Source organism: Coturnix japonica, chromosome 16 (genome assembly GCF_054131305.1).
Source record: "Coturnix japonica strain WE chromosome 16, WE-NBRP24, whole genome shotgun sequence".
NCBI lineage: Eukaryota > Metazoa > Chordata > Aves > Galliformes > Phasianidae > Coturnix > Coturnix japonica.
Genome location: NC_140678.1, coordinates 16,791,039 through 16,817,066, shown reverse-complemented (window position 1 = coordinate 16,817,066; position 26,028 = coordinate 16,791,039).

Here is a 26,028-nt window from a genome sequence, read left to right as displayed (position 1 = left end):
AGATCTGACCCACATCTGCCCCACAGCAGCTCCTGCCCCATAGACCTGACCCACATGTCCCCACAGCAGCTCCTGCCCCATAGATCTGACCCACAGCATCTCCTGCCCCATAGATCTGACCCCCATCAGCCCCGCAACAGCTCCTGCTCCATAGATCTAACCCACATCAGCCCCACAGCAGCTCCTGCCCCATAAATCTGACACACATCATATGTAAAGCAGCTGCTGCCCAATAGATATGACCCACAGCAGCTTCAGCCCCAAGGATCTGACCCACATCAGCCCCACAGCAACTCCTGCCCCATAGATCTGACCCACATCTGCCCCAGAGCATCTCCTGCCCCATGGATCTTTCCCACATCAGCCCCACAGCAGATCTTGCCCCATAGATCTTACCCACATATGTCGCACAGCAGCACCTGCCCCATAGATCTGACCCACATCTGTCGCACAGCAGCTCCTGCCCCATAGATCAGACAAACATCAGCCCAACAGTAGCTCCTGCCCCATAGATCTGACCCACAGCAGCTCCTGCCCCATAGATCTGACCCCCATCAGCCCCACAACAGCTCATGCCCCATAGATCTAACCCACATCAGCTCCACAGCACTCCTGCCCTATAGATCTGACCCACATCAGCCCCACTGCAGCTCCTGCCCTATAGATCTGACCAACATCAGCCCCACATCAGCTCCTGCCCCATAGATCTGACCCACATCTGACCCACAGCAGCTCCTGCCCCATAGATCTGAACCACATGTGCCCCAGAGCAGCTCTGCCCCATAGATCTGACCCACATCTGCCCCACAGCAGCTCCTGCCCCATAGATCTGACCCACATCTGACCCACAGCAGCCCCTGCCCCATAGATCTGACCCACATCTTACCCGCAGCAGCTCCTGCCCCATAGATCTGACCCACATCTGCCCCACAGCAGCTCCTGCCCCATAGAACTGACCCACATCTGCCCCACAGAAGCTCCTGACCCATAGATCTGACCCACATCAACCGCACAGAAGCTCCTGCCCCATAGATCTGAACCACATCTGCCCCTCAGCAGATTTTACCCCACAGATCTGACCCACATCAGCCCCCAGGAGATCCTGCCCCATAGATCTGACCCAAATCTGCCCCACACCATCTCCTGCCCCATAGATCTAAATCACATGTGCCCCACAGCAGCTCCTGCTCCATAGATCTGACCCACAGCAGCTCCTGCCCTATAGATCTGATTCAAATCTGCCCCACAGCAGCTCCTGCTCCATAGATCTGACCCACATGTGCCCCAGAGCAGCTCTGCCCCATTGATTTGACCCACATCAGCCCCACAGCATCTCCTGCCCCATAGAACTGACCCACAGCAGCCACAGCAGCTCCTGACCTATAGATCTGACCCACATCTGACCCACAGCAGCTCCTGCCCCATAGATCTGACCCACATCTGCCCCACAGCAGACCCTGCCCCATAGATCTGACCCACATCTGCCCCACAGCAGCTCCTGCCCCATAGAACTGACCCAAATCTGCCCCACAGCAGCTCTTGCCTCATAGATCTGACCCACGTCAGCCCCACAGCAGCTCCTGCCTTATAGATATGAACCCCTTCAGCCCCACAGCAGATTTTACCCCACAGATCTGACCCACATGTGCTCCACTGCAGCTCCAGTCCCGTAGATCTGACCCACAGCAGCCCATGCCATATAGATCTGACCCTCATCAGCCACACAGCAGCTCCTGACCGATACATCTGACCCAAATCTGCCCCACACCATCTCCTGCCCATTGGATCTCACTCACATGTGCCCCACAGCAGCTCCTGCCCCATAGATCTGACCCACATGTGCCCCAGAGCAGCTCTGCCCCACTGATTTGACCCACATCAGCCCCACAGCATCTCCTGCCCCATAGAACTGACCCACAGCAGCCACAGCAGCTCCTGCCCTATAGATCTGACCCACATCTGCCCCACAGCAGCCCCTGCCCCATAGATCTGACCCACATCTGCCCCTCAGCAGCCCCTGCCCCATAGAACTGACCCACATCTGCCCCACAGCAGCTCCTGACCCATAAATCTGACCCACATCAACCCCACAGAAGCTCCTGCCCTATAGATCTGAACCACATCAGCCCCACAGCAGATTTCACCCCACAGATCTGACCCACATCAGCCCCCAGGAGATCATGCCCCATAGATCTGACCCCCATCAGCCCCACAACAGCTCCTGCTCCATAGATCTAACCCACATCAGCCCCACAGCAGCTCCTGCCCCATAGATCTGACCCAAATCAGCCCCGCAGCAGCTCCTGCCCCATAGATCAGACCAACATCAGCCCCACAACAGCTCCTGCCCCATAGATTTAACCCACATCAGCCCCACAGCAGCTCCTGCCCCATAGATCTGACACACATCATATGTAAAGCAGCTGCTGCCCAATAGATATGACCCACAGCAGCTTCAGCCCCAAGGATCTGACCCACATCAGCCCCACAGCAACTCCTGCCCCATAGATCTGACCCACATCTGCCCCAAAGCATCTCCTGCCCCATGGATCTTTCCCACATCAGCCCCACAGCAGATCTTGCCGCATAGATCTTACCCACATATGTCGCACAGCAGCACCTGCCCCATAGATCTGACCCACATCTGTCCCACAGCAGCTCCTGCCCCATAGATCAGACAAACATCAGCCCAACAGTAGCTCCTGCCCCATAGATCTGACCCACAGAAGCTCCTGCCCCATAGATCTGACCCCCATCAGCCCCACAACAGCTCATGCCCCATAGATCTAACCCACATCAGCTCCACAGCACTCCTGCCCTATAGATCTGACCCACATCAGCCCCACTGCAGCTCCTGCCCTATAGATCTGACCAACATCAGCCCCACATCAGCTCCTGCCCCATAGATCTGACCCACATCTGACCCACAGCAGCTCCTGCCCCATAGATCTGACCCACATGTGCCCCAGAGCAGCTCAGCCCCATAGATCTGACCCACATCTGCCCCACAGCAGCTCCTGCCCCATAGATCTGACCCACATCTGACCCACAGCAGCCCCTGCCCCATAGATCTGACCCACATCTTACCCGCAGCAGCTCCTGCCCCATAGATCTGACCCACATCTGCCCCACAGCAGCTCCTGCCCCATAGAACTGACCCACATCTGCCCCACAGAAGCTCCTGACCCATAGATCTGACCCACATCAACCGCACAGAAGCTCCTGCCCCATAGATCTGAACCACATCTGCCCCTCAGCAGATTTTACCCCACAGATCTGACCCACATCAGCCCCCAGGAGATCCTGCCCCATAGATCTGACCCAAATCTGCCCCACACCATCTCCTGCCCCATAGATCTAAATCACATGTGCCCCACAGCAGCTCCTGCTCCATAGATCTGACCCACAGCAGCTCCTGCCCTATAGATCTGATTCAAATCTGCCCCACAGCAGCTCCTGCTCCATAGATCTGACCCACATGTGCCCCAGAGCAGCTCTGCCCCATTGATTTGACCCACATCAGCCCCACAGCATCTCCTGCCCCATAGAACTGACCCACAGCAGCCACAGCAGCTCCTGACCTATAGATCTGACCCACATCTGACCCACAGCAGCTCCTGCCCCATAGATCTGACCCACATCTGCCCCACAGCAGCCCCTGCCCCATAGATCTGACCCACATCTGCCCCACAGCAGCTCCTGCCCCATAGAACTGACCCAAATCTGCCCCACAGCAGCTCTTGCCTCATAGATCTGACCCACGTCAGCCCCACAGCAGCTCCTGCCTTATAGATATGAACCCCGTCAGCCCCACAGCAGATTTTACCCCACAGATCTGACCCACATGGGCTCCACTGCAGCTCCAGTCCCGTAGATCTGACCCACAGCAGCTCCTGCCCCATAGATCTGACCCACATCTGCACCACAGCAGCTCCTGACCCATAGATCTGACCCACATCTGCCCTACAGCAGATTTTACCCCACAGATCTGACCTGCATCAGCCCCCAGGAGATCCTGCCCCATAGATCTGACCCACATCAGCCCCACTGCAGCTCCTGCCCAATAGATCTGACCCACATCAGACCCACTGCAGCTCCTGCCCTATAGATCTGACCAACATCAGCCCCACATCAGCTCCTGCTCCATAGATCTGACCCAAATCTGCCCCACACCATCTCCTGCCCCATAGATCTAACTCACATGTGCCCCACAGCAGCTCCTGCTCCATAGATCTGACCCACAGCAGCTCCTGCCCTATAGATCTGATTCAAATCTGCCCCACAGCAGCTCCTGACCCATAGATCTGACCCACATCTGCCCCACAGAAGCCCCTGCTTCATAGATCTGACCCACATCTGCCCCACAGCAGCTCCTGCCCCATAGATCTGACACACATCATATGTAAAGCAGCTGCTGCCCAATAGATATGACCCACAGCAGCTTCAGCCCCAAGGATCTGACCCACATCAGCCCCACAGCAGCTCCTGCCCCATAGATCTGACCCACAGCAGCCCCACAGCAGCTCCTGACCCATAGATCTGACCACATCTGACCCACTGCTGCTCCTGCCCCATAGATCTAACTCACATGTGCCCCACAGCAGCTCCTGATCCATAGATCTGACCCACAGCAGCTCCTGCCCTATAGATCTGATTCAAATCTGCCCCACAGCAGCTCCTGCCCCATAGAACTGAACCACAGCAGCCACAGCAGCTCCTGACCTATAGATCTGACCCACATCTGACCCACAGCAGCTCCTGCTCCATAGATCTGACCCACAGCAGCCCCACAGCAGCCCCTGCCCCATAGATCTGACGTACATCATCTCCACTGCAGCTCCTGACCCATAGATCTGACCACATCAGCCCCACTGCAGCTCCTGCCCTATAGATCTGATTCAAATCTGCCCCACAGCAGCTCCTGCTCCATAGATCTGACCCACATGTGCCCCAGAGCAGCTCTGCCCCATTGATTTGACCCACATCAGCCCCACAGCAGCTCCTGCCCCATAGAACTGACCCACATAAGCCACAGCAGCTCCTGACCTATAGATCTGACCCACATCTGCCCCACAGCAGCTCCTGCCCCATAGATCTGACCCACATCTGCCCCACAGCAGCCCCTGCCCCATAGATCTGACCCATATCTGCCCCACAGCAGCTGCTGCCCCATAGATCTAACCCACAGCAGCCCCACAGCAGCTCCTGCCCCATAGATCTGACACACATCATATGTAAAGCAGCTGCTGCCCAATAGATATGACCCACAGCAGCTTCAGCCCCAAGGATCTGACCCACATCAGCCCCACAGCAGCTCCTGCCCCATAGATCTAACCCACAGCAGCCCCACAGCAGCTCCTGCCCCATAGATCTGACGTACATCATCTCCAATGCAGCTCCTGACCCATAGATCTGACCACATCTGCCCCACTGCTGCTCCTGCCCCATAGATCTGACCCAAATCTGCCCCACAGCAGATCCTGCCAAGTAGATCTTAACCACAGCAGCTCCTGCCCCATAGATCTGACCCACATCAGCCCCACAGCTGCTCCTACACCATAGATCTGACCCACATCTGCCACACACCATCTCCTACCCCATAGATCTTACCCACTTCTGCCACACAGCAGCTCTTGCCTCATAGATCTGACCCACGTCAGCCCCACAGCAGCTCCTGCCTTATAGATATGACCCCCATCAGCCCCACAGCAGCTTCTACCCTATAGATCTGACCCACATGTGCTCCACTGCAGCTCCAGTCCTGTAGATCTGACCCACTGCAGCCCATGCCCCATAGATCTGACCCTCATCAGCCACACAGCAGCTCCTGCCCCATAGATCTGACCCACATCTGCCCCACACCATCTCCTGCCCCATAGATCTGACCCACATGTGCCCCACAGCAGCTCCTAACACATAGATCTAACCCACATGTGCCCCAGAGCTGCTCCTGCCCCATAGATCTGAACCACAGCAGCTCCTGTCTCATAGAACTAACCCACATCTGCCCCACAGCAGCTCCTGCCCCATAGATCTGACCCCCATCTGCCCCACAGCAGCTCCTGCCTCATACATCTGACTCACAGCATCTCCTGCCCCATAGAACTGGCCCACATCAGCCACAGCAGCTCCTGACCTATAGATCTGACCCACATCAGCCCCACAGCAGATTTTGCCCCATAGATATGTGCCACATCTGCCCCACAGCAGCTCCTGCCTCATACATCTGACTCACAGCATCTCCTGCCCCATAGAACTGGCCCACATCAGCCACAGCAGCTCCTGACCTATAGATCTGACCCACATCAGCCCCACAGCAGATTTTGCCCCATAGATATGTGCCACGTCTGCCCCACAGCAGCTCCTGCTCCATAGATCTGACCCACAGCAGCTCCTGCCCTATAGATCTGATTCAAATCTGCCCCACAGCAGCTCCTGCTCCATAGATCTGACCCACAGCAGCTCCTGCTCCATAGATCTGACCCACATGTGCCCCAGAGCAGCTCTGCCCCATTGATTTGACCCACATCAGCCCCACAGGAGATCCTGCCCCATAGATCTGACCCACATCAGCCCCACTGCAGCTCCTGCCCTATAGATCTGACCAACATCAGCCCCACATCAGCTCCTGCCCCATAGATCTGACCCTCATCAGCCCCACAGCATCTCCCGCTCCATAGATCTTAACCGTATCAGCCCCACAGCAGCTCCTGCCCCATAGATCTGACCCACATCTGCACCACAGCAGCTCTTGACCCATAGAACTGACCCACATCTGCCCCACAGCAGCTCCTGACCCATAGATCTGACCCACATCTGCCCCACAGAATCTCCTGCCCCATAGATCTGAACCACATCTGCCCCACAGCAGATTTTACCCCACAGATCTGAACCACATCAGCCCCCAGGAGATCCTGCCCCATAGATCTGACCCACATCTGCCCACACCATCTCCTGCCCCATAGATCTAACTCACATGTGCCCCACAGCAGCTCCTGCCCCTAGATCTGACCCACAGCAGCTCCTGCCCTATAGATCAGATTCAACTCTGCCCCACAGCAGCTCCTGCTCCATAGATCTGACCAACATCAGGCCCACATCTGTTCCTGCCCCATAGATCTGACCCACAGCAATCCTGCCCCATAGATGAGACCCACATCTGCCCCACAGCAGCTCCTGCCCCATAGATCTGACCCACATCAGACCCACAGCAGCTGCTCACCCATAGATCTAACCCACATCTGCCCCACAGCAGCTCCTGCCCCATAGACCTGACCCACATGTTCCCCACAGCAGCTCCTGCCCCATAGACCTGACCCACATGTTCCCCACAACAGCTACTGCTCCATAGATCTGACCCCCATCAGCCCCACAGCAGCTCCTGCCCCATAGATCTGACACACATCATATGTAAACAGCTGCTGCCCAATAGATATGACCCACAGCAGCTTCAGCCCCAAGGATCTGACCCACATCAGCCCCACAGCAGCTCCTGCCCCGTAGATCTGACCCACATGTTCCCAAGAGCAGCTCTGCCAAATTGATTTGACCCACATGAGCCCCACAGTAGCTCCTGCCCCATAGATCTGACCCCCATCAGCCCCACTGCAGCTCCGCCCCATAGATCTGACACACATCATATGTAAAGCAGCTGCTGCCCAATAGATATGACCCACAACAGCTCCTGCCCCATATATCTAACCCACAGCAGCCCCACAGCAGCTCCAGCCACATAGATCTGACGTACATCATCTCCACTGCAGCTCCTGCCCCATAGATCTGAACCAAATCTGCCCCACAGCAAATCCTGCCAAATAGATCTTAACCACAGCAGCTCCTGCCCCATAGCTCTGACCCACATCTGCACCACAGCAGCTCCTCCCCATAGATCTAACACCCATCAGCCTCACAGCAGCTCCTGCCCCATAGATAAGCCCTACATCTGCCCCACAGCAGCACCTGCACCATAGATCTGATTCACATCTGCAACACAGCAGCTCCTGCTCCATAAATCTGACCAACATCAGGCCCACATCTGTTCCTGCCCCATAGATCTGACCCACATTTGCTTCACAGGAGCTCCTGCCCCATAGATCTGACCCAAATCTGCCCCACAGCATCTCCTGCCCCATAGATCTGACCCACATCAGCACCACAACAGCTCCTGCCCTATAGACCTAACACACATCAGACCCACAGCAGCTGCAGACCCATAGATCTGACCCAAATCAGACCCGCAGCAGCTCCTGCCCCATAGATCAGACCAACATCAGCCCCACAGTAGCTCCTGCCCCATAGATCTGACACACATCATATGTAAAGCAGCTGCTGCCCAATAGATATGACCCACAGCAGCTTCATCCCCAAGGATCTGACCCATATCAGCCCCACAGCAGCTCCTGCCCCATAGATCTGACCCACATCTGTCGCACAGCAGCTCCTGCCCTATAGATCTGACCCACATCAGCCCCACAGCAGCTCCTACACCATAGATCTGACCCACATGTTCCCAAGAGCAGCTCTGCCCCATTGATTTCACCCACATCTGCACCACAGCATCTCCTCCCCATAGATCTAACACCCATCAGCCTCACAGCAGCTCCTGCCCCATAGAGAAGCCCTACATCTGCCCCACAGCAGCTCCTGCACCATAGATCTTACCCACATCTGCAACACAGCAGCTCCTGCTCCATAAATCTGACCAACATCAGGCCCACATCTGTTCCTGCCCCATAGATCTGACTCACAGCAGCTCCTGCCCCATAGATCTGACCCACATTTGCCACACAGCAGCTCCTGCCCCATAGATCTGACCCAAATCTGCCCCACAGCAGATCCTGCCAAATAGATCTTAACCACAGCAGCTCCTACCCCATAGATCTGACCCACATCAGCCCCACAACAGCTCCTGCCCTATAGATCTGACCCACATCAGACCCACAGCAGCTGCTGACCCATAGATCTGACCCACATCTGCCCCACAGCAGCTCCTGCCCCATAGACCTGACCCACATGTAACCCACAGCAGCTCCTGCCCCATGCATCTGACCCACAGCATCTCCTGCCCCATAGATCTGACCCCCATCAGCCCCACAACAGCTCCTGCCCCATAGATCTAACCCACATCAGCCCCACAGCAGCTCCTGCCCAATAGATCTGACACACATCATATGTAAAGCAGCTGCTGCCCAATAGATATGACCCACAGCAGCTTCAGCCCCAAGGATCTGACCCACATCAGCCCCACAGAACCTCCTGCCCCATAGATCTGACCCACATCTGCCCCAAAGCATCTCCTGCCCCACAGATCTTTCCCACATCAGCCCCACAGCAGATCCTGCCCCATAGATCTGACCCACATATGTAGCACAGCAGCACCTGCCCCATAGATCCGACCCACATCTGTCGCACAGCAGCTCCTGCCCCATAGATCAGACCAACATCAGCCCCACAGTAGCTCCTGCCCCATAGATCTGACCCCCCTCAGCCTCACAGTAGCTCCTGCCCCATAGATCTGACCCCCATCAGCCCCACAAAAGCTCCTGCCCCATAGATCTAACCCACATCTGCCCCAAAGCAGCTCCTGCCCCATAGATCTGACACACATCATATGTAAAGCTGCTGCTGCCCAGTAGATATGACCCACAGCAGCTTCAGCCCCAAGGATCTGACCCACATCAGCCTCACAGCAGCTCCTGCCCCATAGATCTGACCCACATCTGTCGCACAGCAGCTCCTGCCCTATAGATCTGACCCATATCAGCCCCACAGCAGCTCCTGCCCCATAGATCTGACCCACATGTTCCCAAGAGCAGCTCTGCCCCATTGATTTGACCCACATCAGCCCCACAGTAGCTCCTGCCCCATAGATCTGACCCCCATCAGCCCCACTGCAGCTCTGGCCCCATAGATCTGACACACATCATATGTAAAGCAGCTGCTGCCCAATAGATATGACCCACAACAGCTCCTGCCCCATAGATCTAACCCACAGCAGCCCCACAGCAGCTCCTGCCCCATAGATCTGACGTACATCATCTCCACTGCAGCTCCTGCCCCATAGATCTGACCCAAATCTGCCCCAAAGCAGATCCTGCCAAATAGATCTTAACCACAGCAGATCCTGCCCCATAGATCTGACCCACATCAGCCCCACAGCAGCTCCTACACCATAGATCTGACCCACATCTGCCACACAGCAGCTCCTCCCCATAGCTCTGACCCACATCTCCACCACAGCAGCTCCTCCCCATAGATCTAACACCCATCAGCCTCACAGCAGCTCCTGCCCCACAGATCTGACCCACATCAGACCTACAGCAGCTGCTGACCCATAGATCTGACCCACATCAGACCCACAGCAGCTGCTGACCCATAGATCTGACCCACATCTGCCCCACAGAAGCCCCTGCCCCATAGATCTGACCCACATCTGCCCCACAGAAGCCCCTGCCCCATAGATCTGACCCACATCTGCCCCACAGCAGCTCCTGCCCGATAGAACTGTCCCACATCTGCCTCACAGCAGCTCCTGACCCATAGATCTGACCCACATCAACCCCACAGAAGCTCCTGCCCCATAGATCTGAACCACATCTGCCCCACAGCAGATTTTACCCCACAGATCTGACCCACATCAGCCCCCAGGAGATCCTACCCATAGATCTGACCCACATCTCCCCACACCATCTCCTGCCCCCTAGATCTAACTCACATGTGCCCCACAGCAGCTCCTGCTCCATAGATCTGACCCACAGCAGCTCCTGCCCTATAGATCTGATTCAAATGTGCCCCACAGCAGCTCCTGCTCCATAGATCTGACCCACATGTGCCCCAGAGCAGCTCTGCCCCATTGATTTGACCCACATCAGCCCCACTGCAGCTCCTGCCCTATAGATCTGACCCACATCAGCCCCACTGCAGCTCTTGCCCTATAGATCTGACCCACATCTGCCCCACAGCAGCTCCTGACCCATAGATCTGACCCACATCAACCCCACAGAAGCTCCTGCCCCATAGATCTGAACCACATCTGCCCCACAGCAGATTTTACCCCACAGATCTGATTCACATCAGCCCCCAGGAGATCCTGCCCCATAGATCTGACCCACATCTGACCCACACCATCTCCTGCCCCCTAGATCTAACTCACATGTGCCCCACAGCAGCTCCTGCTCCATAGATCTGACCCACAGCAGCTCCTGCCCTATAGATCTGAACCACATCTGCCCCACAGCAGATTTTACCCCACAGATCTGACCCACATCAGCCCCACTGCAGCTCCTGCCCTATAGATCTGACCCACATCAGCCCCACATCAGCTCCTGCCCCATAGATCTAACTCGCATGTGCCCCACAGAAGCTCCTGCTCCATAGATCTGACCCACAGCAGCTCCTGCCCTATGGATCTGATTCAAATCTGCCCCACAGCAGCTCCTGCTCCATAGATCTGACCCACATGTGCCCCAGAGCAGCTCTGCCCCATTGATTAGACCCACATCTGCCCCACAGCAGCCCCTGCCCCATAGATCTGAACCACATCTGCCCCACACCATCTCCTGCCCCACAGATCTAACTCACATGTGCACCACAGCAGCTCCTGCTCCATAGATCTGACCCACAGCAGCTCCTGCCCTATAGATCTGAACCACATCTGCCCCACAGCAGATTTTACCCCACAGATCTGACCCACATCAGCCCCCAGGAGATCCTGCCCCATAGATCTGACCCACATCTGCCCCACACCATCCCCTGCCCCATAGATCTAACTCACATGTGCCCCACAGCAGCTCCTGCTCCATAGATCTGACCCACAGCAGCTCCTGCCCTATAGATCTGATTCAAATCTGCCCCACAGCAGCTCCTGCTCCATAGATCTGACCCACATGTGCCCCAGAGCAGCTCTGCCCCATTGATTTGACCCACATCTGCCCCACAGCAGCTCCTGACCCATAGATCTGACCCACATCAGCCCCACTGCAGCTCCTGCCCTATAGATCTGACCCACATCAGCCCCACAGCAGATTTTACCCCACAGATCTGACCCACATCAGCCCCCAGGAGATCCTGCCCCATAGATCTGACCCACATCTGCCCCACACCATCTCCTGCCCCATAGATCTAACTCACATGTGCCCCACAGCAGCTCCTGCTCCATAGATCTGACCCACAGCAGCTCCTGCCCCATAGATATGATTCAAATCTGCCCCACAGCAGCTCCTGCCCAATAGAACTGAACCACAGGAGCCACAGCAGCTCCTGACCTATAGATCTGACGTACATCATCTCCACTGCAGCTCCTGACCCATAGATCTGATTCAAATCTGCCCCACAGCAGCTCCTGCTCCATAGATCTGACCCAAATCTGCCCCACAGCAGCTCCTGCTCCATAGATCTAACCCACATGTGCCCCAGAGCAGCTCTGCCCCATTGATTTGACCCACATCAGCCCCACAGCAGTTCCTGCCCCATAGAACTGACCCACAGCAGCCACAGCAGCTCCTGACCTATAGATCTGACCCACATCTGACCCACAGCAGCTCCTGCCCCATAGATCTGACCCACATCTGCCCCACAGCAGCTCCTGCCCCATAGATCTGACCCACATCTGCCCCACAGCAGCTCCTGCCCCATAGACCTGACCCACATGTTCCCCACAGCAGCTCCTGCCCCATAGATGTGACCCACATCAGCCCAACAGCAGCTCCTGCCCCATAGATCTGACCCACATGTGCCCCACAGCAGCTCCAAACTCATAGATCTGACCCACATCAGTCCAACAGCAGATTTTGCACCATAGATATGTCCCTCATCTGCCCCACAGCAACTCCTGCCCCATAGGTCTGACCCACATGTGCCCCACAGCAGCTCCTGCCATATCGATCTGACACACATATGCCCCACAGCAGCTCCTGCCCCATAGATCTGACCCACATCAGCCACACAGCAGCTCCTGCCCCATAGATCTGACCCAATGAGCCCCGCAGCAGCTCCTGCCCCATAGATCAGACCAACATCAGCCCCACAACAGCTCCTGCCCCATAGATCTGACCCACATCTGTAACACAGCAGCTCCTGCTCCATAAATCTGACCAACATCAGGCCCACATCTGTTCCTGCCCCATAGATCTGACCCACAGCAGCTTTTGCCCCATAGATCTGACCCACATCTGCCCCACAGCAGCTCCTGCCCCATAGATCTAACCCACATGTTCCCCTCAGCAGCTCCTGCCCCATAGATCTGACCCACAGCATCTCCTGCCCCATAGATCAGACCAACATCAGCCCCACAGCAGCTCCTGCCCCATAGATCCGACACATATCATATGTAAAGCAGCTGCTGCCCAATAGATATGACCCACAGCAGCTTCAGCCCCAAGGATCTGACCCACATCAGCCCCACAGCAGCTCCTGCCCCATAGATCTGACCCACATCTGCCCCAAAGGATCTCCTGCCCCATAGATCTTTCCCACATCAGCCCCTCAGCAGATCCTGCCCCATAGATCTGACCCACATATGTCGCACAGCAGCACCTGCCCCATAGATCTGACCCACATCTGTCGCACAGCAGCTCCTGCCCCGTAGATGAGACCAACAACAGCCCCACAGTAGCTCCTGCCCCATAGATCTGACCCCCATCAGCCCCACAGTAGCTCCTGCCCCATAGATCTGACCACCATCAGCACCACAGCAGCTCCTGCCCCATAGATCTGACACACATCATATATAAAGCAGCTGCTGACCAATAGATATGTCCCACAGCAGCTTCAGCCCCAAGGATCTGACCCACATCAGCCCCACAGCAGCTCCTGCCCCATAGATCTGACCCACATCTGTCGCACAGCAGCTCCTGCCCTATAGATCTGACCCACATCAGCCCCACAGCAGCTCCTGCCCCATAGATCTGACCCACATGTTCCCAAGAACAGCTCTGCCCCATTGATTTGACCCACATCAGCCCCACAGTAGCTCCTGCCCCATAGATCTGACCCCCATCAGCCCCACAGTAGCTCCGGCCCCATAGATCTGACACACATCATATGTAAAGCAGCTGCTGCCCAATAGATATGACCCACAGCAGCTTCAGCCCCATTGATCTGACCCACAGCAGCCCCACAGCAGCTCCTGCCCCACAGATCTGACGTACATCATCTCCACTGCAGCTCCTGACCCATAGATCTGACCACATCTGCCCCACTGCTGCTCCTGCCCCATAGATCTGACCCAAATCTGCCCCACAGCAGATCCTGCCAAATAGATCTTAACCACAGCAGCTCCTGCCCCATAGATCTGACCCACATGTGCCCCAGAGCAGCTCTGCCCCATTGATTTGACCCACATCAGCCCCACAGGAGATCCTGTCCCATAGATCTTACCCACATCAGCCCCACTGCAGCTCCTGCCCTATAGCTCTGACCCACATCTGCACCACAGGAGCTCCTCCCCATAGATCTAACACCCATCAGTCTCACAGCAGCTCCTGCCCCATAGATACGCACTACATCTGCCCCACAGAAGCTCCTGCACCATAGATCTGACCCACATCTGCAACACAGCAGCTCCTGCTCCATAAATCTGACCAACATCAGGCCCACATCTGTTCCTGCCCCATAGATCTGACTCACAGCAGCTCCTGCCCCATAGATCTGACCCACATTTGCCACACAGCAGCTCCTGCCCCATAGATCTGACCCAAATCTGCCCCACAGCAGATCCTGCCAAATAGATCATAACCACAGCAGCTCCTGCCCCATAGATCTGACCCACATCAGCCCCACAGCAGCTCCTGCCCCATAGCTCTGACCCACATCTGCACCACAGCAGCTCCTTCCCATAGATCTAACACCCATCAGCCTCACAGCAGCTCCTGCCTTATAGATATGCCCTACATCTGCCCCACAACAGCTCCTGCCCCATAGATCTGACCCACATCAGCCCCACAGCAGCTCCTGCCCCATAGATCTAAATCACATGTGCCCCACAGCAGCTCCTGCCCATAGATCTGACCCACAGCAGCTCCTGCCCTATAGATCTGATTCAAATCTGCCCCACAGAAGCTCCTGCCCCATAGTTCTGACCCACATCTGTCGCACAGCAGCTTCTGCCCTATAGATCTGACCCACATCAGCCCCACAGCAGCTCGTGCCCCGTAGATCTGACCCACATGTTCCACAGAGCAGCTCTGCCCCATTGATTTGACCCACATCAGCCCCACAGTAGCTCCTGCCCCATAGATCAGACCCCCATCAGCCCCACTGCAGCTCCGGCCCCATAGATCTGACACACATCATATGTAAAGCAGCTGCTGACCAATAGATATGAGCCACAACAGCTCCTGCCCCATAGATCTAACCCACAGCAGCCCCACAGCAGCTCCTGCCCCATAGATCTGACATACATCATCTCCCTTGCAGCTCCTGACCCATAGATCTGACCCACATCTGCCCCACAACAGCTCCTGCCCCATAGATCTAACCCACATCAGCCCCACAGCAGCTCCTGCCCCATAGATCTGACCCACATCAGCCCCACAGCAGCTCCTACACCAAAGATCTGACCCACATCTGCCACACACCATCTCCTACCCCATAGATCTTACCCACTTCTGCCCCACAGAAGCTCCTGCCCCATAGATCTGACCCAGATCTGCACCACAGCAGCTCCTCCCCATAGATCTAACACCCATCAGCCTCACAGCAGCTCCTGCCCCATAGATATGCCCTACATCTGCCCCACAGCAGCTCCTGCAACATAGATCTGACCCACTTCTGCAACACAGCAGCTCCTTCTCCATAAATCTGACCAACATCAGGCCCACATCTGTTCCTGCCCCATAGATCTGACCCACAGCAGCTCCTGCCCCATAGATCTGACCCACATCAGACCCACAGCAGCTGCTGACCCATAGATCTGACCCACATCTGCCCCACAGCAGCTCCTGCCCCATAGACCTGACACACATGTTCCCCACAGCAGCTCCTGCCCCATAGATCTGACCCACAGCATCTCCTGCCCCATAGATCTGACCCCCATTAGCCCCACAACAGCTCCTGCCCCATAGATCTAACCCACATCAGCCCCACAGCAGCTCCTGCCCCATAGATCCGACCAACATCAGCCCCACAGTAGCTCCTGCCCCATAGATCTTACCCCATCAGCCCCACAACAGCTCCTGCCCCATAGATCTAACCCACAACAGCCCCACAGCAGCTCCTGCCCCATAGATCTGACACACATCATATGTAAAGCAGCTGCTGCCCAATAGATATGACCCACAGCAGCTTCAGCCCCAAGGATTTGACCCACATCAGCCCCACATCAACTCCTGCCCCATAGATCTGACCCACATCTGCCCCAAAGCATCTCCTGCACCATTGATCTTTCCCACATCAGCCCCACAGCAGATCCTGCCCCATAGATTTGACCCACATCTGTCGCACAGCAGCTCCTGCCCCATAGATCAGACAAACATCAGCCCCACAGTAGCTCCTGCCCCATAGATCTGACCCCCATCAGCCCCACAGTAGCTCCTGCCCCATAGATCTGACCCCCATCAGCCCCACAACAGCTCCTGCCCCATGGATCTGACCCACATCTGTCGCACAGCAGCTCCTGCCCTATAGATCTGACCCACATCAGCACCACAGCAGCTCCTGCCCCATAGCTGTGACCCACATCTGCACCACAGCAGCTCCTCCCCATAGATCTGACCCACATCTGCAACACAGCAGCTCCTGCTCCATAAATCTGACCAACGTCAGGCCCGCATGTGTTCCTGCCCCATAGATCTGACGCACAGCAGCTCCTGCTCCATAAATCTGACCCACATCAGACCCACAGCAGCTGCTGACCCATAGATCTGACCCACAGCAGACCCACAGCAGCTGCTGACCCATAGATCTGACCCACATCTGCCCCACAGCAGCTCCTACCCCATAGACCAGACACACATGTTCTCCACAGCAGCTCCTGCCCCATAGATCTGACCCACAGCATATCCTGCCCCATAGATCTGACCCACAGCATCTCCTGCCCCATAGATCTGACCCCCATCTGTCGCACAGCAGCTCCTGCCCCATAGATCAGACCAACACCAGCCCCACAGTAGCTCCTGCCCCATAGATCTGACCCCCATCAGCCGCACAACAGCTCCTGCCCCATAGATCTAACCCACATCTGCCCAACAGCAGATCCTGCACCATAGATCTGACCCACATCTGCAACACAGCAGCTCCTGCTCCATAAATCTGACCAACATCAGGCCCACAACTGTTCCTGCCCCATAGATCTGACCAACAGCAGCTCCTGCCCCATAGATCTGACCCACATTTGCCACACAGCAGCTCCTGCCCCATAGACCTGACCCACATGTTCCCCACAGCAGCTCCTGCCCCATAGATCTGACCCACAGCATCTCCTGCCCCATAGATCTGACCCCCATCAGCCCCACAACAGCTCCTGCCCCATAGATCTAACCCACATCAGTTCCACAGCACCTCCTGCCCCATAGATCTGACCCACAGCATCTCCTGCCCCATAGATCTGACCCCCATCAGCCCCACTGCAGCTCCGGCCCCATAGATCTGACCCAAATCAGCCCCGCAGCAGCTCCTGACCCATAGATCAGACCAACATCAGCTCCACAGTAGCTCCTGTCCCATAGATCTGATACACATCATATGTAAAGCAGCTGCTGCCCAATAGATATGACCCACAGCAGCTTCAGCCCCAAAGATCTTACTCACATCAGCCCCACAGCAGCTCCTGCACCATAGATCTGACCCACATCTGCAACACAGCAGCTCCTGCTCCATAAATCTGACCAACATCAGGCCCACATCTGTTCCTGCCCCATAGATCTGACCCACAGCAGCTCCTGCCCCATAGATCTGACCCACATCAGCCCCACAGCAGCTCCTGCATCATAGATCTGACCCAAATCAGCCCCGCAGCAGCTCCTGCCCCATAGATCAGACCAACATCAGCCCCACAGTAGCTCCTGTCCCATAGATCTGACACACATCAGCCCCACAGCATCTCCTGCCCCATAGATCTGACCCACATCAGCCCCACAGCAGCTCCTACACCATAGATCTGACCTACATCTGCCCCACAGCAGCTCCTGCCCCATAGCTCTGACCCACATCTGCACCACAGCAGCTCCTCCCCATAGATCTAACACCCATCAGCCTCACAGCAGCTCCTGCCTCATAGATATGCCCTACATCTGCCCCACAGCAGCTCCTGCACCATAGATCTGACCCACATCTGCCCCAAAGCATCCCCTGCCCCATAGATCTTTCCCACATCAACCCCACTGCAGATCCTGCCCCATAGATCTGACCCACATATGTCGCACAGCAGCACCTGCCCCATAGATCTGACCCACATCTGCACCACAGCAGCTCCTCCCCATAGATCTAACACCCATCAGCCTCACAGCAGCTCCTGCCCCATAGATATGCCCTACATCTGCCCCACAGCAGCTCCTGCACCATAGACCTGACCCACATCTGCAACACAGCAGCTCCTGCTCCATAAATCTGACCAACATCAGGCCCACATCTGTTCCTGCCCCATAGATGTGACCCACAGCAGCTCCTGCCCCATAGATCTGACCTACATCAGCCCCACAGCAGCTCCTGCCCCATAGATCTGACCCCCATCAGCCCCACAACAGCTCCTGCCCCATAGATCTAACCCACATCAGCCCCACAGCAGCTCCTGCCCCATAGATCTGACCCAAATCAGCCCCGCAGTAGCTCCTGCCCCATAGATCTGACCCACATCTGCCCCAAACCATCTCCTGCCCCATAGATCTTTCCCACATCAGCCCCACAGCAGATCCTGCCCCATAGATCTGACCCACATATGTCGCACAGCAGCACCTGCCCCATAGATCTGACCCACATATGTCGCACAGCAGCTCCTGCCCCATAGATCAGACCAACATCAGCCCCACTGTAGCTCCTGCCCCATAGATCTGACTCCAATCAGCCCCACAGTAGCTCCTGCCCCATAGATCTGACCCCCATTAGCTCCACAACAGCTCCTGCCCCATAGATCTAACCCACATCAGCCCCACAGCAGCTCCTGCTTCATAGATCTGACCCACATCAGTCCCACAGCAGCTCCTGCCTTATAGAAATGACCCCCATCAGCCCCACAGCAGCTTCTACCCCATAGATCTGACCCACATGTGCCCCACAGCAGCTCCTGCCCATAGATCTGACCCACAGCAGCTCCTGCTCCATAGATCTGACCCACATGTGCCCCAGAGCAGCTCTGCCCCATTGATTTGACCCACATCAGCACCACTGCAGCTCCTGCCCTATAGATCTGACCCACATCAGCCCCACTGCAGCTCCTTCCCTATAGATCTGACCAACATCAGCCCCACATCAGCTCCTGCCCCATACATCTGACCCAAATCTGCCCCACACCATCTCCTGCCCCATAGATCTAACTCACATGTGCCCCACAGCAGCTCCTGCTCCATAGATCTGACCCACAGCAGCTCCTGCCCTATAGATCTGATTCAAATCTGCCCCACAGCAGCTCCTGCTCCATAGATCTGACCCACATGTGCCCCAGAGCAGCTCTGCCCCATTGATTTGACCCACATCAGCCCCACAGCATCTCCTGCCCCATAGAACTGACCCACAGCAGCCACAGTAGCTCCTGCCCTATAGATCTGGCCCACATCTGACCCACAGCAGCCCCTGCCTTATAGATCTGACCCACATCTGCCCCACAGCAGCCCCTGCCCCATAGATCTGACCCACATCAGACCCACAGCAGCTGCTGACCCATAGATCTGACCCAAATCAGCCCCGCAGCAGCTCCTGGCCCATAGATCTGACCCACATGTGCCCCACAGCAGCTCCAAACTCATAGATCTGACCCACATCAGTCCAACAGCAGATTTTGCACCATAGATATGTCCCTCATCTGCCCCACAGCAACTCCTGCCCCCTAGATCTGACCTACATCATCCCCTCTGCAGCTCCTGCCCCATAGGTCTGACCCACATGTGCCCCACAGCATCTCCTGCCCCATAGAACTGACACACAGCAGCCACAGCAGATCCTGCCCTATAGATCTGACCCACATCTGCCCCACAGCAGCCCCTGCCCCATAGATCTGACCCACATCTGCCCCACAGCAGCTCCTGCCCCATAGATCTGACCCACATCAAACCCACAGCAGCTGCTGACCCATAGATCTGACCCACATGTTCCCAAGAGCAGCTCTGCCCCATTGATTTGACCCACATCAGCCCCACAGCATCTCCTGCCCAATAGAACTGACCCAAATCATATGTAAAGCAGCTGCTGCCCAATAGATATGACCCAAAACAGCTCCTGCCCCATAGATATAACCCACATCAGCCCCACAGCAGCTCCTGCCCCATTGATCTGACGTACATCATCTCCACTGCAGCTCCTGCCCCATAGATCTGACCCAAATCTGCCCCACAGCAGCTCCTACATTATTGATCTGACCCACATCTGCATCACACCATCTCCTACCCTATAGATCTTACCCACTTCTGCCCCACAGCAGCTCCTGCCCCATAGCTCTGACCCACATCTGCACCACAGCAGCTCCTCCCCATAGATCTAACAACCATCAGCCTCACAGCAGCTCCTGCCCCATAGATATGCCCTACATCTGCCCCACAGCAGCTCCTGCACCATAGATCTGACCCACATCAGCCCCACAGCAGCTCCTGCCCCATAGACCTGACCCACATGTTCCCCACAGCAGCTCCTGCCCCATAGACATGACCCACATGTTCCCCACAGCATCTCCTGCCCCATAGATCTGACCCACATCAGCCCCACAGCAGCTCCTGCCGCATACATAGATCTGACCCACATCAGCCCCACAGCAGCTCCTGCCCCATAGATCTGACCCAAATCTGCCCCACAACAGCTCCTGCCTCATAGATCTGACCAACGTCAGTTCCACAGCAGCTCCTGCCTTATAGATATGACCCCCATCAGCCCCACAGCAGCTTCTACCCCATAGATCTGACACACATCAGCCCCACAGCAGCTCCTACATTATTGATCTGACCCACATCTGCCACACACCATCTCCTACATTATAGATCTTACCCACTTCTGCCCCACAGCAGCTCCTGCCCCTTAGACCTGACCCACATGTTCCCCACAGCAGCTCCTGCCCCATAGATCTGACACACATCATATGTAAAGCAGCTGCTGCCCAATAGATATGACCCACAGCAGCTTCAGCTTCAAGGATCTGACCCACATCAGCCCCACAGCAGCTCCTGCCCCATAGATCTGACCCACATCTGCCCCAAAGCATCTCCTGCCCCATAGATCTTTCCCACATCAGCCCCACAGCAGATCCTGCCCCATAGATCTGACCCACATATGTCGCACAGCAGCACCTGCCCCATAGATCTGACCCACATCTGTCGCACTGCAGCTCCTGCCCTATAGATCTGACCCACATCAGCCCCAAAGCAGCTCCTGCCCCATAGATCTGACCCACATGTTCCCAAGAGCAGCTCTGCCCCATTGATTTGACCCACATCAGCCCCACAGTAGCTCCTGCCCCATAGATCTGACCCCCATCAGCCCCACTGCAGCTCCGGCCTCATAGATCTGACACACATCATATGTAAAGCAGCTGCTGCCAAATAGATATGACCCACAGCAGCTTCAGCCCCAAGGATCTGACCCACATCAGCCCCACAGCAACTCCTGCCCCATAGATCTGACCCACATCTGCCCCAAAGCATCTCCTGAGCCATAGATCTTTCCCACATCAGCCCCACAGCAGCTCCTGCCCCATAGATCTGACCCAAATCAGCCCCGCAGCAGCTCCTGCCCCATAGATCTGAACCCCATCAGCCCCACAGTAGATCCTGCCCCATAGATGTGACCACATCAGCCCCACAACAGCACCTGCCTCATAGATCTAACCCACATCAGCCCCACAGCAGATCCTGCCCTATAGATCTGACCCACATATGTCGCACAGGAGCTCCTGCCCCATAGATCTGACCCACATCTGTCGCACAGCAGCTCCTTCCCCATAGATGAGACCAACATCAGCCCCACAGTAGCTCCTGCCCCATAGATCTGACCCCCATCAGCCCCACAACAGCTCCTGCCCCATAGATCTGACCCACATCAGCCCCACAGCAGCTCCTGCCCCATAGATCTGACACACATCACATGTAAAGCAGCTGCTGCACAATAGATATGACCCACAGCAGCTTCAGCCCCAAGGATCTGACCCACATCAGCCCCACAGCAGCTCCTGCCCCATAGATCTGACCCACATATGCCCCACAGCAGCTCCTGCCCCATAGATCTGACCCACATCTGTCGCCCAGCAGCTCCTGCCCCATACATCTGACCCACGTCAGCCCCACAGCAGCTCCTGCCTTATAGATATGACCCCCATCAGCCCCACAGCAGCTCCTGCCCCATAGATCTGACCCAAATCTGCCCCACAGCAGATCCTGCCAAATAGATCTTAACCACAGCAGCTCCTGCCCCATAGATCTGACCCACATCTGCACCACAGCAGCTCCTCCCCATAGATCTAACACCCATCAGCCTCACAGCAGCTCCTGCCCCATAGATGTGCCCTACATCTGCCCCACAGCAGCTCCTGCACCATAGATCTGACCCACATCAGCCCCACAGCAGCTCCTGCCCCATAGACCTGACCCACATGTTCCCCACAGCAGCTCCTGCCCCATAGATCTGACCCACATCAGCCCCACAGCAGCTCCTGCCCCATAGACCTGACCCACATGTTCCCCACAGCATCTCCTGCCCCATAGATCTGACCCACATCAGCCCCACAGCAGCTCCAGCCCCATACATATATCTGACCCACATCAGCCCCACAGCAGCTCCTGCCCCATAGATCTGACCCACATCTGCACCACAGCAGCTCCTCCCCATAGATCTAACACCCATCAGCCTCACAGCAGCTCCTGCCCCATAGATGTGCCCTACATCTGCCCCACAGCAGCTCCTGCACCATAGATCTGACCCACATCAGCCCCACAGCAGCTCCTGCCCCATAGACCTGACCCACATGTTCCCCACAGCAGCTCCTGCCCCATAGATCTGACCCACATCAGCCCCACAGCAGCTCCTGCCCCATAGACCTGACCCACATGTTCCCCACAGCATCTCCTGCCCCATAGATCTGACCCACATCAGCCCCACAGCAGCTCCAGCCCCATACATATATCTGACCCACATCAGCCCCACAGCAGCTCCTGCCCCATAGATCTGACCCAAATCTGCCCCACAGCAGCTCCTGCCTCATAGATCTGACCCACGTCAGCCCCACAGCAGCTCCTGCCTTATAGATATGACCCCCATCAGCCCCACAGCAGCTTCTACCCCATAGATCTGACCCACATGTGCTCCACTGCAGCTCCAGTCCCGTAGGTCTGACCCACAGCAGCCCATGCCCCATAGATCTGACCCTCATCAGCAACACAGAAGCTCCTGCCCCATACATCTGACCCAAATCTGCCCCACACCATCTCCTGCACCATAGATCTAACTCACATGTGCCCCACAGCAGCTCCTGCCCATAGATCTGACCCACTGCAGCTCCTGCCCTATAGATCTGACCCACATCAGCCCCACTGCAGCTCCTGCCCTATAGATCTGACCAACATCAGCCCCACATCAGCTCCTGCCCCATAGATCTAACAAACATGTGCCCCACAGCAGCTCCTGCTCCATAGATCTGACCCACAGCAGCTCCTGCCCTATAGATCAGATTCAAATCTGCCCCACAGCAGCTCCTGCCCTATAGATCTGACCCACATGTGCCCCAGAGCAGATCTGCCCCATTGATTTGATCCACATCAGCCCCACAGCATCTCCTGCCCCATAGATCTGACCCACATCTGCCCCACAGCAGCTCCTGCCCCATAGAACTGACCCACATCTGCCCCACAGCAGATGCTGACCCATAGATCTGACACACATCAGCCCCCAGGTTATCCTGCCCCATAGATCTGACCCACATCTGCCCCACACCATCTCCTGCCCCATAGATCTAACTCACATGTGCCCCACAGCAGCTCCTGCTCCATAGATCTGACCCACATGTGCCCCAGAGCAGCTCTGCCCCATTGATTTGACTCACATCAGCCCCACTGCAGCTCCTGCCCTATAGATCTGACCCACATCAGCCCCACTTCAGCTCCTGCCCTATAGATCTGACCAACATCAGCCCCACATCAGCTCCTGCCCCATAGATCTGACCCACATCTGCCCCACACCATCTCCTGCCCCATAGATCTAACTCACATGTGCCCCACAGCAGCTCCTGCTCCATAGATCTGACCCACAGCAGCTCCTGCCCTATAGATCTGAACCACATCTGCCCCACAGCAGATTTTACCCCACAGATCTGACCCACATCAGCTCCCAGGAGATCCTGCCTCATAGATCTGACCCACATCTGCCCCACAGCAGCTCCTGCCCCATAGATCTAACTCACATGTGCCCCACACCATCTCCTGCCCATAGATCTAACTCACATGTGCCCCACAGCAGATCCTGCTCCATAGATCTGACCCACAGCAGCTCCTGCCGTATAGATCTGATTCAAATCTGCCCCACAGCAGCTCCTGCTCCATAGATCTGACGCACATGTGCCCCAGAGCAGCTCTGCCCCATTGATTTGACCCACATCAGCCCCACTGCAGCTCCTTTCCTATAGATCTGACCCACATCAGCCCCACTGCAGCTCCTGCCCTATAGATGTGACCAACATCAGCCCCACATCAGCTCCTGCCCCATACATCTGACCCAAATCTGCCCCACACCATCTCCTGCCCCATAGATCTAACTCACATGTGCCCCACAGCAGCTCCTGCTCCATAGATCTGACCCACAGCAGCTCCTGCCCTATCGATCTGATTCAAATCTGCCCCAGAGCAGCTCCTGCTCCATAGATCTGACCCACATGTGCCCCAGAGCAGCTCTGCCCCATTGATTTGACCCACATCAGCCCCACAGCATCTCCTGCCCCATAGAACTGACCCACAGCAGCCACAGCAGCTCCTGACCTATAGATCTGACCCACATCTGACCCACATCAGCTCCTGCCCCATAGATCTGACCCACATCTGCCCCACAGCAGCCCCTGCCCCTTAGATCTGACCCTCATCTGCCCCACAGCAGCTCCTGCCCCATAGATCTGACCCACATCAGACCCACAGCAGCTGCTGACCCATAGATCTGACCCAAATCAGCCCCGCAGCAACTCCTGGCCCATAGATCTGACCCACTTGTGCCCCACAGCAGCTCCAAACTCATAGATCTGACCCACATCAGTCCAACAGCAGATTTTGCACCATAGATATGTCCCTCATCTGCCCCACAGCAACTCCTGCCCCCTAGATCTGACCTACATCATCCCCTCTGCAGCTTCTGCCCCATAGGTCTGACCCACATGTGCCCCACAGCAGCTCCTGCCATATAGATCTGACCCACATATGCCCCACAGCAGCTCCTGCCCCATAGATCTGACCCACATCAGCCACACAGCAGCTCCTGACTCATAAATCTGACGCACAGCAGCCCCACAGCAGCTCCTGCCCCATAGATCTGACCCAAATCTGACCCACAGCAGCTTCTGCCCCATAGATCTGACCCACATTTTTCCCAAAGCAGAACCTAACCCATAGATCTGACCCACATGTGCCCCACAGCTGCTCCTGACATATAGATCTGAACCACAGCAGTTCCTAACTCATTGATCAGACCCAAATCTTCCCTACATCAGCTCCTCCCCATAGATCTGACCCACATCAGCCGCACAGCAGCTCCTACCCCATAGATCTGACCCACATCAGCCCCACAGCTGCTCCACGGCATGGTTTCCCCGGCTCGGTTCGGCTCGCGAGCTTTGCGGCGCCGGCTATGCGTTTTTGCCTGCGGAGACGCCACGGGAGCGACATTTGGCTGATTCCGAGGAACGTCCGAGCCGAGTGGTGCCCG